Raw genomic sequence first — 17,630 nt, 5'->3', positions numbered from 1 at the left:
CATCATCCATGACTCTGGAGAAAGTTGGATGAGTTATGACAGGATTTAACTTCCTTTGTGGATAAATAAAGTGGGAATGAGCAAAAATGTGGTGCAAAGTTGATGGATGGATGAAACAATTAAATGACAGAAAAAATATTGTCTTTTGTACATATTTACTTTATGTTAAAATATTCATGTTAAAAATCTCCACTATGTAATTGGTGTGAACTAATGAGGAACAAATGCTGAAATTAAACTAAAATATCTTCCAATAAACTTCTGCAACCAGGTTTTCATTCAAACAGATGTTGGTTACATATCAGCCACATTGCAGGCTGGAAAAGTTTGGAAAGATTTATAATTGTTTCAGTTTTCTTACTCTCAAAAATTCAATTTCAAGAGAGTTTTGTTCACTTCTGCAACTTTCATCTGTTTCCAGTGTTTGATGATGATGATGATTTATGTCAAACAGACATTTCACCAAGAGAAAACACATTATAAAAAGTATAACTTGCATATTTTCTAAGTGTAAATGCTACAGTATTACCAAACAAATGCACCACTTGTTTGGTGACTATCAGTCTGAAGAAGTTTAACTCATTTAATGGAAATTAATTTAACTACTGGGAGTTGGAAGGCTGGACTATATGGAAATGGAAAAAATGAGGATATTTGACCTTTAGAGTCAGAGGCATGCATGGTTGATGCACTTCTGCATGCGTCTGTTGGGGGGCGTGAGCAGCGGTGCCAGGCTTACGGTTCGTATTATAATGGGATCTTTCGTTTTGCATAAATTAAAAAAGAAAAAAAAAAGCTAAGAGGGTGGGAACAGTGTTACCTCACCGACCCACATGGGGGTGTGGTCTTCCTCTGGACGCAGCTATATGAATTTGGACAAACGAGACGTTGAGTCACTTTGGGAGACATCGCTGGTGGAGATGTAGCTGTCCGGGGCGTGAGGGCGGCTCCAAGCCCCGCGTTAGCAGCGGGGAGGACCGGAGCTGTGGACGCGGAGGATGGACCCGTCAGGAGCATAAATGGACTGCGCCGGCTGGGACGTCACGATGCGTCGTCGCCACAAAGCTCATGAACGCGTTCATTTGGCTCCCAGCATGCAGCACACCCGGAGGGACCGCCGCTTACAAGGAGGACCCCCTAAAAGCCCGCCCTGGAGCCCCCGAGGAGGAAAGAGTAAGACCTGCTTCCTCTTTAAAAACATAATTTATCAACACTCTGATCTCGTCTGGATATAAAAACAAACAAACAAACAAAATATAAGCTGCAGCTGCCCTTTAAGTGTTCCGAGCTGAGCTAAATAAAAATATGTGTATCGTTTATTATCTTTGGCTCCGGATGTGGATCAGGTGAAGATTTATAGAATAAATTTGATCCGGATTTGTTTCCAGGGAGGCGGGTTTGTGTTGAGATGAGTTAGAGATGCATGCATGGTGCGCAGCAGCAGCAGCAGCAGCATCTGAGATAAAGACTCCGAACATCATGTGATGTCAGCAGCAAGAGACGTGCAGCTTCACTTGTGGCTGCAAACACGTTTGTTTGGAGATCTGCAGCTTCAACACAACACAGTTTTTAAATGATAACCGCAATAAATTGCACCACAGGATGCAAATATCCTTATTTGCGCCGCGTTTAGCAAATTTTTAGAAAGCCACATGAAAGACATCCGGTTATTTACTTTAGATGCTGTTGTTTTCGCAGATTCAAATCTTATGAACCTGAATGTATCCATGCAAAACTGTCTCAGGATCTGCCATATGCTCTCTCATTACTATTTCGAGTGTTACATAAGTCCATGATGCACCATATACTGTGTAAAGAGACACATGTGACAGTTTTTATTGTGCATCTCAACTTCACAGCGGGGTTTTTCCAGGAGTTATGACCCTCGTGCTGCATAGTTTGTCCTGTTTGCTGCTGCGACCTTTCACAACATTTTGCTAATGCATCCGGCCTACTCTGCATACTAAGAGTTAGCCTACATTACGAACAGGCGAAGAAATTTAAGGCATGATTTTGGTTTGTGCGTCCAGCAGCAGCAGGACTTCCTGCAGGCTGAGATTATGGAGCTAGGGCTCTTACGTAAGGCCTGTTTAATCTCTCTGGAAGTTCAAGCCTACTTCTGCTGTACTTTTATCTTTTGTATATAAATATTAACTTAAAATGTTACAGTTTTTGGAAATAATCATTTTAAAGTGAAGCCTTGCTTATTTCCCATCAGTTTTGAGATAATTTTAGGTTATTTTTCTTTGTTATTGTGTATTTTTGCTTCATCACAAAATCTTTACGCAAATCAAGAAAACCAGAGATTGAACTCGATTATTCCATGCATAAATATGCGATTTTCTACCGTGAAATTTCCCTTGAAGTCCAAAGATGGGCAAAGAATCCAGATTTTGGCAGCTGAGCCATGCGCTGAGACGCACAGCATGTTTGAGATGGAGAAGGGGCCCGTCGCTTTGAGTCTGCAGCAGCAGCAGCAGCAGCATCTGCAGAGTCACGGAAGCTGCAGAGCGATACAACCTGCAGCTTTTACCACAGAGTTCCCATCATCCCAGGATATTTCCGCCAAAACCCAGAAATTCACGTGGATGAAGCCGTGTGCAACTTTATTTTCCGGCGCACCATATTTGTTTAATTATTTTTATTAATTATTGTTGTTTTTTGTAGAGCTGAAGATCGAGACACCCTTCAAATCTCCAGGTGAATATATGATTGACAGACATTTCCACAATCCCGCTGCATTGTGGCGCAAACTTTTCAGAAATGAGGAGGTGAAAGAACTTCAGTCTGGAAATGTTCGCTAAATCCGGTCGGGATCGTTTCTATCGCTGCCATAAAAGCTAAAAACTTTACAATTATTCAAATAAAAGACATGGAAAACACTTTATTACTATTCCGCGTTACAGGTCTGTTATGTAGAATCAAAAGAAACAAATGAATGTATATACAAGTTATTTAAATAAAGTTAAAAATAAGGTAAGAATTGATGAAGACAAAAAGGTTTATTAAAAACACACTAGACAAACTACGTCGCTTTTTTTGTCAAATCTAAAAATATACAACGCCAAATAAATAAGTACGTCAGAGAGCATGTAGTTAAAAACATTTATGAAAATAATAATAAAAAAACCCATAAAATTAATGAAAAACGTTCCTGGAGTTCTACAAAAAAAGAGAGAGAAATTGTCTGAGTGAATAAAAACCTTCAGAGTGCGTCATGGCCTGGAGACGTGACGCAGAGAAATGATCTGCAGCAATGGCTGTTTCTGGCAAAAACCCAAACACTGATTAAAGGGAAGCAGCTGCAAAATAAACCATGTTCCCCCTTCATAAATACATATGTATTTAATGTTTTCTGTTGGCATTAATCTGCTCAGCCTGTGGGGTTGAATGGGATCAGTGGCCTGTTTCCACCACACTGTAAAGAAAGAATAATTATCTCTGTGATAATGTAGAGTGTTAATTAGGCTTCTCATCTCCACTTAAACCCAAAAGAAAGCTAATTAAAAAATAAATAAAAGTCTGTTTACTAAAAGCTGTAATAAAATACTAATTCCCTCTCACACATTGAAATAAAGTTTATTTTTCTAATTTCTTCCAGCAATAATTGTAATATAATTTTTTTCTCAAATGCATCACATAGTACAAAAATTAACATTTTCTTTACTTCCAAAAATTACCTTAACATGTTTGAAACACTTTAGTTTTTTAATTCCAATTTCTTAGAATTAGTGTAAACTAGTACATCAGGAAGTTATGCACAATAGTGTGTAATGTTTATTATTTTTCCATTATTATAAGTACAGATTTACACTTCCTGTAGAATTAGAACATTTATTAAATTTTGTGTTGCTGCTTTATCTACTTCCTCATTAAAATGTTGCTGTTTTTTTTTTAAATCAGATTTTTACTGTATGGTTTTGCTTTGAATTGCAATAAAATTCAAATTTCATTTGCATGACATTTAATTGCTTAGAGGATGCATTTTCCCAGCAGCTTCGCCTTGTGAATCTTTAGAGATGCTTTTTTTTTATTTGTTAAAGCAATTTCACAGGGATGCGTTTATCACCATGTGATCAGTCGTCTGTGTTAAACCTCCACATATATAACGTGAGACTATTACTATCTTAATTTACACCTCTGCCTGCTGGTTGGCACATATTCCAGAGTAAATTAGCTTTGCTTTGTTTTGGTGAATTAGTTCTGATGTCTTCTGCTTTCTGTGGCCGTTTGTCCTTCCAGGAGCATCCAGAGGTTTCTGTCGCGCATTCGTTGCTGCAGGCCTGAGGGGTTGTCTGTTATCTTTGGTTATCTAGCTGTATGAGTGACGTACATTCTTCATAAAGCTAGATAACCGAAAGTAACAAGAATCCCATTACACGCCTGCACAGGAAGAAGGAAAACGGCGTGGAAATTGAGCCCAGAGAGCAGCGGATCGGGCTGGAGGTGGACGGCAGCTGCTGCTAACCAATGATGTGAAGGTATGATGCTGCGTTACATAAGCGCCGATTTTACCGAGAGGGGAGGGACGCATCTGTGTGCGCTGTGGGCGAAAAGACAATAACTGGGATTAAAAAGAGCAAACTCACACTATGGGCTAGCATCTGTGTGCTCATTTCTTTTTTTATAAAAGGTTAAATTCAAACTAAACACTCATGAGTGATTTCAAACCTCACAGATCTGCTGTTCTTGAAAAATATGTTAAAAACAGAGTCACTAAAATGAGAAGGTAATCAGAACACATTTTATTATGGCAAATTGAGAGAAAACATTACAAAAATCACAAAAGTAAGAGTCACATTCACAGAAATATTAAAACATTTTTGGTGTCAAGTATTTTTCAGGAATGCTTTAAAACACACACTTTACAAATCCTCATTTCTGAGTCTAATCAGGGATTATTCTTTTCAGATTAATCGTCTCATTCAAAAATAAATACAAATATTTCAATCCCATATGTTTCCAGAAAAGTCCCAGAAAACATGGCATGTATATTTTTTTACAGTTTAATACAGTTTTTATATTTTATATAGTTGAAGAGATTCAGTACTAGATATTTTTTACTTTGAACAATTTTCCATCTTATATCTTTTTTTTTTCCTCAGAGTGAAATTCCTCAGAGTGAAATTGATTTCGTATTTGAAATACTTTTGAAATGCAACGTGGAAATGGGCCTGTCCTGCTGCTGTAAAACTACGATGGCAAAAATCTAATTTCTTTAACTCAGAAAACGAAAGCAGCAATTATTCCCACTGGTGCCACAAGAATGAAACACTGAAAATCACAATTTTAATTTAAATGTGTAATTTAAAATTATTTTTATTCTGATAAACAGAGTTAAGCAGAAAGGTAAACATCCATCAACATGTTTATTGAGAAAAATATGAACAATTTCTGTGATTCTACTTTTTATAAACTGACAGAGAGCTATAATAGCTTTGATACGGCTCTCTGCCCAGGGCATTTTTCCGTTTAGGGATGGCATGAATGCTCAGGAACAAAAACGTCGTCATAAGTTCTACAGTTTATTGTCATGTCCAGTCAGTAGGAAGTGGGCAGCCCTCGTCTTGGGTATGTAATAAACAATTATTTACCAGTTTAATGCCCTGCTAACTGCTAATGATGCTTAGGTTCAATTTAAAATATAACTATTTCAGTATTTTCTAACTTTAATATTGGTGTTTATAGGCTGCTGGTTGGTCTTTCCTTTTAAATACTTTAACAAAAACTAAGAAACTACCATCTGGATTTCAGTATTTCATCAGCTAAAATAACTTTAAAATTACGATTATATTTATCAAAACACATAAACAGCAACTTCAGTGATTTATTTTGCATCAGGATAACCTTAAAGAGAGGCAGACATAAAAATAGTAAAATATACATTAGTCAAACCTGGATGGATCGGTGAAAAAGGAGGAGCTTGTTCCACTGACTGAGTGTAACTCTTTCCAGCAACAGGTGTGGGAGGGGAGGGTGTGTGCCTCTATTCCCCATGATGTTAGAGACGATTCTTCCTCTGGGGGGAGCGTTTGTTTTTGAAGCCGTGGCCTTTATAAAACCTCACACAGGTAACTTGCTGTGATATCGTTCTGCATTTAGCAGCAAACTGCTGCAGATTCATGCATGTTTCAGGCTCCTGCACATAAAGGCCGAGTGTTTACACGTTCATCCCCCTCCCCACCCTCACATGAATATTAATCCATACTCATCAGGGTTTGGCTTCTTTTATGGCAGCCTTCATAAAAGCACATAATGAGACTGCAGCTCTTGTTGGGTTTCAGAGAGCGCGTCCTGCAGAGGCAGAGGTGGAGACAAAACAAAGACCACCGCGAAAAGGCAATTAGCAGCACTTTGCCTCGTTTGGAGCATCTCCACTCCACTGGAAGCCTTTTTTTTTTCCTTCTTTTTTTTGCAGGTGATTTTGTGGAATCAAAAAAATACAACAAAAGGACATCTAAATAACAAAAAACCGAAGAAACTCAAAGGTGCCATTAAAACCGCGTGAAAAAGAAACAAACTCGGTATTAATTACGTGACCCTTCAGGCACATTTTGAGCTCAATTCCTCCCAATTTGAAGCTCTTAGAGGGTCACATTAAACGGTGTTAACTGGTGAGAGTAAGAGAACGCAACGTCACTCAGCATGCTGTAAGGTTTATCCAGCTGCTATATAAAATCAGTGCTTGATTAGCAGACAAAGTGCGAGTATTTTTATCAGTGTAAAACCGAGATTTAAGCCAGTTTGTGTCCTAATGAAGCAGGTTATAATCCATTTTCTGTTGACCGGACTGTACTTCCCTCCTCCCCCCTCATTCATTTAATTTCATTCTTTGTGTTTTTTTTCCCCAGCTCAGATTCTCAGATGGTTGGCTCTGATTTGTATGCATTTGCATAATGAATGTCATTTGCATGCTCAGGGGCAGACCATACCATGAGAACGGCTGTGTTGGTTGTTTGTGCGAATGTGTGTGTTTGCTCATGCATGGGGCACTGTGTGTACATTTGGACGCTTTATTATTTTTTTTAATGAACAGACCGACATGTGGAGTTGTGTTTCCCTCCTGTGACTTTGTTTTTTTTTTCCTGTGCCATGTTTGTGAGTGGGAGAGTTCCTCCTGAATGTGCATGTAGGGCAGCGATGTGACGATCATGCCTCCTTCTCCTCCCCCCCTCGCCGTCTTGGTAGTGATGCACCAACTAGAAGAATGAAAATAAAAGACTCCTTCCTCGATCCCATAATCCTCCTCGTCTCTGACCCCTCCCTTGCCAGTTTGTCCTCCTCTCCCGCATGGCAAGTCACAGTCCCGCCACCATCTTAGGTGCTAAGACTGGCACAAAATGGCAGCTGAACGGGAAACATGGACAAGCCGGCGCTGCACCTTCCCCCACTTCACGTTATGCCCTCATCCTTTCCGCGCCATTGGTCGCCTCGAGACGGTGTTAATTACTGCCAGAGTGTTAATTGCAGAGACCGCCGCCCCCCCCAGAGACGTGCAGGAAGGGATGAGATAGGAGAAAACCGTGCAGCCAGCCGGCGGCGTCTTAATGTCGAAGAGGTGGCATTTTTAAGGGCAACTGCGCCGCTTTCCGCCGTGCCCGTCGTCTCGCTGCAGCTGATCGGGATTCTAACGGCGATGCCCGGGAAAAGTCTCGTTAATTAAATTGTTTCAGTGTTTTTAATTACAAAAGAGTTGCAATTAGCACAACTGGCGGTATTTCTGCATGTGGAGCTTTTAATTCCAGATGAGCGTGCCGGCATCTTGATTTGATGAAATAGAGGGGCAAAAAAAACAAGCTAAACCCTCCCACACGTACGCGGGGAGCCGTAATTAGCAACACAGCGGCGTTCATAAATCTCCACTTGTAATCAGACTTAGCCGCGTTCTCACATGAGAAATGTGTTTTAGCTTAAACCTTCGGTTCAGTCGACGTAGCATCAGGTTTTACGAAGAAACTGCGACACGTTTTGGTACAAATCTGAAAGCCTAATTTATGCAAGGACGAAAAAAAAATCCCAGTATGTACTGTAAAAACAATTCAGTTGGCCTGTAGAGTATTTGACCTCCAGTCACTTTCATTTTGCAAACCCATTTTTAAACTTAAACTAAAACAGTTAATGAATTCAAAGAGTTATGGAAGGTTTTATACATGGAAAAAAAAACACAATGGATGGATGAATACCAGACGAGTGGCTGGATGTGTGGATGAATAAATGGATCATAGATAAATTAATGGAGGGATGGACAGCGACACAGATGGAGAGAGAAATGGATGAAAGAATAGATAGATACAACCTTTATAGAGCTAAAGTGAATAAAGTTCAGATATATAAATATGTTTTCATTCTTCATGCTCCTTCAGACCAAAAATATCCAGAAATCAAATTCAAGAATGGAGAAATACGAGATTCTCACTATAATTATAAACAAAAATGTGACCTAATAAAACGGAAAAACACCATTATTCTTATAACTGATTAAAAAAAGTGCAAATTGATTGTCAAAGTAATAATAATGACATCTGTATCATTTCATTTTGTTGTTCTTTTGAGCTGATCACCTATAATCAATCCATTATTCTTATTTATTGACTCAAACAAAAACACTCGACAAATTTAGTGGTATAGTTTCAGTCTTATTATCCAGAATATAAACACTTTTATCTACTCTTTATAGAATAAAACCTGCAGTTTAACAAGCTACCAGCTGGTTAATTAGTCCAATCTGCTCAGATAAAACACCTTACAGTCACAGAAACATTTCCAAGATGACTAGCGGTGTGCAGCAACAGGTAGGGGTGGGGCAGTGGACGCAGTAGAAACAATATGAAGGGAAACATTTTAAATCCTAAGCCCGATACCAGTACCCACCCATCTGCTGCTGTATACAAAAATATATACATTTATATAAATGCAACATTGATTTCAACCAAACAATGAGGAAAAATAGAAATTGGCTTCCTGACTGTAAGTTCATGTATTTACATATAAACGTTCACATCATCCCACTTTTAAAAATAAACGTGAAATTTTCTCTTAATAGAGAAACACAACAAATTTTTTATTTTATGATATTTTATGAGCTGCATTGTGTGGGTCTGTAATTCTTATAAATAGGTGAAGAAATTAAATTTTTTTATTTTAATAAATATTACATTTTGTCTAAATAACATCAAGACTGACTTTAATCTTTAATCATTTGCTGTTGGGTTAAATTTAGATCTACAGCTCTGGGAAACATGAAGAGACCACTTAANANGANATGTTTCTCTGATTTTACTCTTTAAATCTATATGTTTGAGTAAAATGAACATTGTCCTTTTGTTCTATGAACTACTGACATCATGTCTCTGAAATTACAAGCAAAAATGTAATATTTATTAGCAGAAAATGAGAAAAGGTCAAAATAAAAAGATTCAGCGCTTTCAGACCTGAAATAATGTAAAGAAAACAATTTGATATTCATTTAGAAACAACTATATTAATGTTTTAACTCAAAGAGTTCAGAAATCAATGTTTGGTGCAATAATTAGGAGGTTTCCAATGGGACTCAGTAATGTGGGCTCTTAATTTTTTCCAGATCTGCATCCTTATTTACTTTATTTACCTTCGTTTAACTGCATCTGGGTACAGAAGACATTTAAGTTTTTAATGTTTTAAGCATTTTTATGTACAAGAGTGATATGTGGGAGACAGAGATGATGAAAAGTAAAGTTTTCTATCTATCCATCTACACTGCAAAAACACACAATTTTACCAAGTATATTTAGTTTTGTTTGTAGTGCAAATTATCTTATTACACTTAAATTAAGACAAAACTAATTTAAAAAGATAAAGAAGCTTGTTTTAAGTAAATAATTCTTTAATATTGGTGAAAATGTTCTTGTTCCATTGGCAGATTATTCCACTTATCATATGTGGAAAATGTCTTGTTATAAGTAAATTTATCTGTTAATGGAACAAGAATTTTATCACCAATATTAAGGAATTATTTACTTAAAACAATATCCTATATCTTCCACCAGTTAGTTTTGACTTATGTCCAGTGTAATAAGATATTTGCACTAGAAACTAGACTAAAAATACTTGGTAAGATTGTGTGTTTTTGCAGTGCATCCATCTATAAATACCATAAAATGATTGTCATGGACCTGCAGTGCAAGTGTGTCGTTTTTCGATAACCATTCTACACTGGGAGTTTTTCTTAAAGGCAGCTGCTTGTGCTTAAAGAGGTAAAATAAATCACTGTATAGAAATTCAGATTTCCTTTTTACCTGACTACTGAGCCAAATAAATGCAACTGCTGGTTGAGAAGCTAAACGGGCTGCAGGATGATGGAGGGGTGTGGGAATGAGAGGAGGGGGAGGCAGACAGACGAGGAGAAGGAGCCTGCGATGGAGAGATCTCAATAGTGTGAGGCCTTCTTTGTGTTTGCGTGTGAGGTTTATTTTGGAGGGTGCAGGGGGGAGCTAAGAAAGGAGGCGAAGACGAGAGGGTGGGGATCCTGTCCTGGACCCTCAGACAAGCGGCACATTGTCCTCCTCAATGTGTGGCGGCACTTGTGGCGTAACGCCATTATTTAGGCCAGCGGAGGGAGCCGGGGTCTGGAGAGCAGCTTAACCAAAACGCCAATTAGAGCCGGATCGTCCTGATTAATGGACGACGGAGATTGGAAAACAATACCGGCCTCAGTTAACTTAACCCCTCCTTTTGTACCCTATATGTACATATATATATATATATATATATATATATATATATATATTACATCTATATGTTAGTAACACATATAGATATGTACATATATACAGCAGATCAGAGTACACAAAAAACAATGTCTGGCAACATAATCAGTCATTTTGGCTACAGTACGTGTTTGAAAAGGAGAGAGAGGAAGCTTACTCTTTTAATATTCCCTTCACACCATTTAATTATTATGTCGATGTCTTACATTTTCTATGTAAGATGGAAAATTTATATTATAAATTTAATTAATGTTTAAATTTATAGTATAAATGTAAACATGAATTTATACTATTTTATTTCCTTAAATTAATCTGAATCATTAAGAATATATCATATTATTGTAAACATCTCATTTTAGTTTATGTACGTTCTTCGTGTGTGTATATATTTATGTGCTAAAATGGAAATTAGCCTCCATTTTAAATCCATATATTTATATGGATTTAATTAAGCTAATTGATTTTCTAATCAAATCCCACAGTACTAAACTTTCTCTCTTTGCCTAAAAAGAATTTGAGTCACCAATGTTCATGAAAGTGGTCTGCCTTCCTTATAAGGAGGATTTTCTGCTCCGTATGCTAATCACACTCCGTACGACGCTCTGCATCTCAATACGTCCCGCTTTATTGTTTTTTTAAGCATATGCACTGAATAATTAGTCACTGCATACTCCAATCAGGGGAAACACCAATGTGGGGTTTCCATGGCCACCCCATCACCCCCCTCTCCTCTTCCTCGTCCTCCTCCTCGGCTGCAAACAGGACAGAGAAAAATAAAGCGTGGGAAAAAAACACTTTGGGGGCTCAGACAATGATGGCGGGATGAGGGAGGAGGAGGAGTGATGATTTGAAGAGCAGCTTGCGTCTAGACTGGCTGCTGTGGAGTTTGGTTGTTTTTGGGGGTGGCAGGGGCATATTTCACCTCGTCTTGACTGAGGGCATTCACATTATTACGAGGCTGCATATCGAACACTGACATGAGCTTCAGTGATAAATTAAGACTAAACACAATCCGGCTGTGTGTTTGGACAATTTTTGTATCTAAAGAACTTGGATTTTTACACAACTATGCAGACACTCCAGACCAAACCAGTGCTAAATCAAGACAGCTGCCAAGTCTTTCTGTTTCCAGGGGAAGGATTGATTCCAATAACCATGATTCAACCCCTGAGCAAGTTTTACTTTTAGTAATTCAACAACAAATATATTTTAAGTTGAATTGCTTGTTGAGTAACATTGCAGGGTTTATTTCAGAAAATGTCCCAAGCCCGGTGCTCAAGCCGTCTACCATGTTTTTGAGTTAAAATGTTTAAAGTTGACAGGAAATTTAAAAATGTCACTTGATAGTTGAGCATTTTTGGAAGACTTCAGGATTAATACCTAAACATCAACTATACAATCTTAAAAAAGGGCAATGATTTAAAAAAACAACAAAAAAAAACTAAAATAAATAAGCAATGCTAAGCCTGGTGGGGGCACAAGTAAAGCCTGGTGACCTGCCAGGCTTATAATACACTGTGGGAAACCCTGCATTGACAGAGTACTGCAAAAACACACAGTCTTACCAAGTACTTTTAGTTTTGCTTCTAGTGCAACTATCTTTTTACACTTAAAACTAGTCAAAACTAACCTGTAGAAGATATAGAAGATTGTTTTAAGTCAATAATTCCTTAATATTGATGAAAAAGTTATTGCTCCACTGGCAGGTAGATTTACTTAAAACATGACATTTTCCCCATACAAGTGGAATAATCTGCCAATGGAAAAGGAACTTTTTCACCAATATTAAGGAATTATTTACTTAAAACAAGCGTCTATATCTTGGTGCTAAGTTACTTTTAAATTAAATTAGTTTTGTCTTCATTCAAGTTATTTGCAGAAGAAATGAGATTAAAAATACTTGGTAAGATGTGTTTTTGCAGTAGAGATAATCTGTTGACTATTTCTTGGATTAAACCGTGAATAATTGCAAAATGTACTTACTAGGAAATTATTTTAAAGCATTTGAAGCCGCTTGAGGAGTTCTGGGTAGAAAATATTTTTTTTCATCTTAACTACAAAATGTATAGATTTTGTCCAGTTTTGACTTAATTATTGCTCTGAATTTGTTGTTCTTTCAGCAAATGGCCTTTATCAGAGTCCGCATACAACAGTAAACAATTAATACATTAGTTGACAATCATTTCAATAATTGATTCACCACAATTAATCTGATTAATTTTTTCAGCCCTATATATACAGCTCTGGAAATAAGAGACCACTTAAATGATCAGTTTCTCTGATTTAACTTTTTATACATTTATGTTTGAGTAAAATGAACATTGTTCTTTTATTCTATAAACTATTGACAACAGATCTCTGAAATTACAAGCAGAAATTTAGTATTTATTTGCAGAAAATAAAAACATGCAGTGCTATCAGACCTCAAATCATGCAATGACAACAAGTCGATGTTCATTTAGAAACAACAATACTAACTCAGGAAGAGTCAGAAATCAACATTTGGTTGAATAACAGGAGGTTTTTAATGTGGTTCAGTGCAGTGGGTTCTTACGTTTTCCAGAGCTGTATTTCATATCACCCTGAACAAATCATCCCCACAGTGAAACATGGTGGTGGCAGCATAATGCTGTGGGTTAGCATTTTTATAAGCGAGCAAAGGCAGCTAACTTAATTCAACGTATTGCAGTAACAACATAAAAAAAAGCACCTCACCTCGAGTTGAAGAAACATTCCTACGATTTGTGTCTTTTGCGCATCGTGCAGAGGAACTGCCCGATTCTGATGAATAATACCTCTATAGAGAATATAATGCACTTCCTTTAGTTTTTCTGGGGTTTTACATGATAAAAATTAAAACATTTGATGATGCATCACTTTTCAGAAGGATGCACAAAATGGGATTTACTGAAATCTTATTGGCTGACAGCTTTTAACGTTTTTAATCCTTTTATTTCCTCCCCTAAGGTTTCTAATCCAGAGGAGTTTTACAACAAACTGCTCAACGACTGAAGCTGAAGAAAAGATCTCAAACAAAACAACCTGATATAAATCAGCTCACATCGTTCGGTTGGATGCAGAAAACACCGACCGTTCGACATGTTGGATAAGTCAAACGATACAAAGGACAGAGTAATGGATTCTGGGAAGCCGCCCTGCACAGATGTTCAGGAAACATCTGGACTAGATTTTAATGTAGGTCAGAGCTCAGATCAGCATCTCTCTCGCAAACAAAACAATTCAGCTGAGATGTTGGTCATACTTATGTATTTTTATGTTAAAAAAATCTGAAATTGACAAAATTAGTGATTTTAAGTAGTCAAGTTTTAGATCTGTTTTATTTTAGGAATAACTTTTTTTCATCTTTATCTTAATTTCTTTAGTTTCCTTAGCGTTTAAGTCTTATACTTGGTGATAAATATTTGTCCCGTGTGAATCTGAATGTTTCAGTTTGTTGACAATCTTAGGACTCTCAGCAGTCATCTCTGATTTTATGTCAAACTTGTTACATTTACTTTATTTACTCAGGATAAAAATTTATTATTATTTCTGACTGAGAATGTAGCATTTGTTTCTTGAAATTTTGCACTAATTGAAGCAGTTTGCAGAAAGGTTTTGTTTTAGATGTTTAAAAGTGTAAATGTTTAATGTGCATCTGTATCGTAAGACTTTATGTTGCACGCTTACTCTGCAGGGACTTTGTGTGCATGCAATCAGAGCTACATAAAGAAACTTTGTCTATGCAAGGAAAAGAAAATACAATATTTTTTTGTAGTATGTGTTATTGAAAATAATTTGCACAGATCAGTTAGATTTGCACTAAAAAGGTTAGATGTTCAGGCTTGATTTGCACTATATGAGCACAATGCAATGTAGAAAAATGAAAATTAAACATGAGTTTTTGTTCCACAAATATGTATAAATTACTGATTCAAAATGTTAAAAAAGTCTCATTTTGTTGTAATGTGAACACGTGCAACTGATTTTAATCAGAAAAAACTGTTTAAAGGCACTAATAATTACACAATATTGCACTATTAATAATTCCCTCTTAGCAATTTTAGAAGTTGAGTTTGCACATATCCTGAACTGTCCTATGCAGCGGTTTCTAATGTAAATCAATAAAAGTATTGATGTTTACAATAAGACATTCATCGGCTCCTGTGTGAAGTTTGTATGTGTATCATCACTTTTGATCAGTAAAGTTTGGTTTATTTAGAGACGAGTCTAAATAATCAAAATCTCATCTCAGGGTTCAAGACAATCAGTATTTAATTATAAGGAATTGATCAATTTTGTTCAAAGTTCAACAATCAAAATCATTGTTTCTAATGAACCACAAGTGTAATTAAGGCAAATTCAGTTGACTTAAATGACTGCATGGTGCCACATTTTAGCACATGCAGGAAGAAGATCCTGCATGGATGTTTTTTTTTTTATTCTAGTAGCAATCAACACTTCAAAAGTGGTTTTAGATTTATCAATGAAAGGTTACGGGTAAATAAAACAATCTCCAGAGAACAAAAGCAACAGATTCCATTAGTTTTTGAGGAAATAAAGTCACATCTTTGTTGCTTCCAGATGATTTAAGCCAGATGAAGATCGAATACAATTGATTGCTTGGTCAGGATTAGTGGGAGCTCTCAGATAAAAGTGGGAATTTCCACAGTTTACTGCTGGGAGGAAAAAAACAACAGGAACAGTGATCATAGAGCAGCAATTGTTGCTGCCCATCAATCTAGGAATAGTTGTGAGGTCACTTCCAGGGTTTCCCACAGCGTATAATAAGCCTGGCGGGCCACCAGGATTTACTTGTGCCTCCATCAGGCTTAGCCTTGCTTATTTATTTAAGTCTTTTTAAAATGTTTGCATTTTTTTTATTTATTTATTTATTTATTTATTTATTTATTTATTTATTTTTTTTACAATTTTTTAACTCAAAAACACAACAAGCTGCTGGATGAATGACTGCCGAGTTCCCAACCACCGGGGTTAGCAGGTTTTCTAGGGGAAACCTTGACTTATACAGAACTGTGTGCACAAAAAAATCAATAGTTTCAAAATAGAGATAATTATTCACAAGTGGAAAACGTTTAAAACTGTTTCTAATGTGAACCCTAAAGTCAGACCATTCAGTCCTCAAAATAATTGTAAAAAATCCTCAAGAGCTGCAGCGCATACGGTACAGTTACCATGAGAAATGTTGCAGATCACGGCGACAATTAGAAAAACTGGAAGGACGAACGAGAGAAAACGTTTTGTCTCTGAAAACCGATGATGTTCTGGGTTTAGGAGGTCTTTTGAATCATTTTGGAAAGATGAGGCCAGACTGGAGGTCAGAGGGGTCCAAAACCTTCTGGCATGATGAAACAACTCCAGGGGCCAGAAACGTTTTAGTATTCCTGTTTTTGCAAAAAGTATTTTATGTTTTCATTTTTACCTGAAACTAAAAATGATAGCAGCAGCATAATTTAGCCTTCAACAAATTATTGCAAAACATAAAAATGTTTTAAAGGTTTTTAAAGGTTAGCAGATTAAAATAATAACAAGCAGTTGTTTTCAACATTATTTTTGTGTTTTTGGCTCACTATCGCTTTACTTTGGAAAGTTTATGAAATGGTAAGTCTGCATTTTAGCAAAACTGTTTTTACAAATGAAATAAATCTAATTAAAAGAGAAAACTTGTGTTCTACCGTACATTTTTCTTTTGGACGTGTTATATTGTCTGTCTTATATTGTTTTCCTCGAAATGGACAACTACTAGTTTAGACTATTCTTACATTTCTGATTAAGGGCCTCACATTGGACGCCCCTGGTGTTGATGTTTAGCCACAATGCACCCAGTCACTTCTGATTTAAAACAAGCAGAAAGTCTGAGAACTAACGTCTAGCATGGCAGTGGAGGAGAAATACACCTCACAGTTATTCACCAACATGATCTACAGTCGAATGTGAAGTCATCCGTCCAACAGATCATCTCTGGCCCAAACTGGGTCAGCAACACAACAACGACGTCAACCAGAGCAGAAAACCTACAACAGGAAGCTGAACAAGAAGAAATATGGCATCATAAACCCTTCAGTAAGTTTAAGGGTGAATCCGTTTAGGGAAACTCACGGTTAGCATCAATGTAGCTAACAGACAGGAAACAAGAAAATCCATCGTATAAACTGCAGGGACATGGAAACAGTCGTGTGCTAAATGTTTGTACAACACGTTGAATGCTAAACACAGACACTAATTACAGAACGCAGATTTTAAAATCACGTCTGGGTGAAGTTTTGTGCCGCAGCTGCTGGAAACGACGTGCAGCCCAGTGGATCCAGCTGCTGCAGCACTGCTTTTAAAAACATCTGGAAGCGTGATCACAAACACTCCGGGGTCAAAGTTCAGGCTGAGCATCACAAACATAATCCCCCTTTTAGACAGTCATATCTTCATCTTATGAGACAAAAAAAAAAAAAAATCCTGTTTTTTTTTTTTTTTTTTTTTTTGCTGTTAGCAAAAGCTAAAGCTGCAGCCTGATGGTGGATGAGAGGCGGGGGACACTTTGGACAGAAATAAACTAAAACAATCTAACTTCAGAAGAAGATAAAAAGAAAACTAAAATAAAGTTAGTAAAGGTCTGATATTTTTGTTTAGTTTGTTTTTTTGTAAGAAAGTAATGTTTTTCATTGCAGAAGGATTTTGAACATTTGGTGTATTAACAGTAAAGCATCTAGTTTTCATTATTAATAAAATAAAAGCTGGTTTGAGTGCAGCAAAGTTGACTTTACAGTAAAAGTCTCGTTGTAAACGTTTGGTAAAAGACAAATACTTTGTGTTGTACTTAACATTTTCAACTATAAGTAAATTATGTTGGTAGTAAATTTACCCTGATTAAAA

At 36.8% G+C, this 17,630-nt stretch overlaps 2 long non-coding RNA genes across 2 annotated transcripts in view; one reads left to right on the top strand and one right to left on the bottom strand.

Moving 5' to 3' along the window:
* Positions 1–899: 899 nt before the first annotated feature.
* LOC106958772 (uncharacterized) lies at positions 900–14,899 on the top strand. Its single transcript, XR_001427214.1, has 3 exons — positions 900–1,173; positions 4,243–4,481; positions 13,713–14,899. It is a non-coding gene; the product is annotated as an uncharacterized LOC106958772 (long non-coding RNA).
* LOC106958775 (uncharacterized) overlaps positions 4,462–17,630 on the bottom strand; it is a 25,346-nt gene continuing 12,177 nt past the window's right edge. Inside the window, exon 4 of the long non-coding RNA XR_001427219.1 lies at positions 4,462–4,543. This is a non-coding gene — a long non-coding RNA (uncharacterized LOC106958775). The remainder of the gene's footprint in view (positions 4,544–17,630) is intronic.

This window comes from Poecilia latipinna, unplaced genomic scaffold, assembly GCF_001443285.1.
Source record: "Poecilia latipinna isolate Pla-1442-1.1 unplaced genomic scaffold, P_latipinna-1.0 Scaffold49, whole genome shotgun sequence".
Lineage (NCBI taxonomy): Eukaryota > Metazoa > Chordata > Actinopteri > Cyprinodontiformes > Poeciliidae > Poecilia > Poecilia latipinna.
Note: the sequence above shows the minus strand (reverse complement) of the source record. Positions and strands in the feature narration are given on the sequence as shown.